Below are 206 nucleotides of genomic sequence, written 5' to 3'. Positions count from 1 at the left end.
GCATGGTGTACACCACAATATGGTGCACACTGTTGCACATGTATGCTATCTGTGTGTGTGGGGGGAGGGTGGGGGTTGTGTTTTATTTTTTATAATGATTTTTTTTTTTTTACTGTTGGGAAGCTTCTAAATAGACCCCTGACATTTCCTTTTTTGAAATAGAAAAAGAAATTGAGGACACAGAGTCCTCAATCCCTTTTTCTGCA

Source organism: Nanorana parkeri, unplaced genomic scaffold, assembly GCF_000935625.1.
Source record: "Nanorana parkeri isolate BGI_ZX_2015 unplaced genomic scaffold, ASM93562v1 scaffold1161, whole genome shotgun sequence".
Classification (NCBI taxonomy): Eukaryota; Metazoa; Chordata; class Amphibia; order Anura; family Dicroglossidae; genus Nanorana; species Nanorana parkeri.
Note: the sequence above shows the minus strand (reverse complement) of the source record.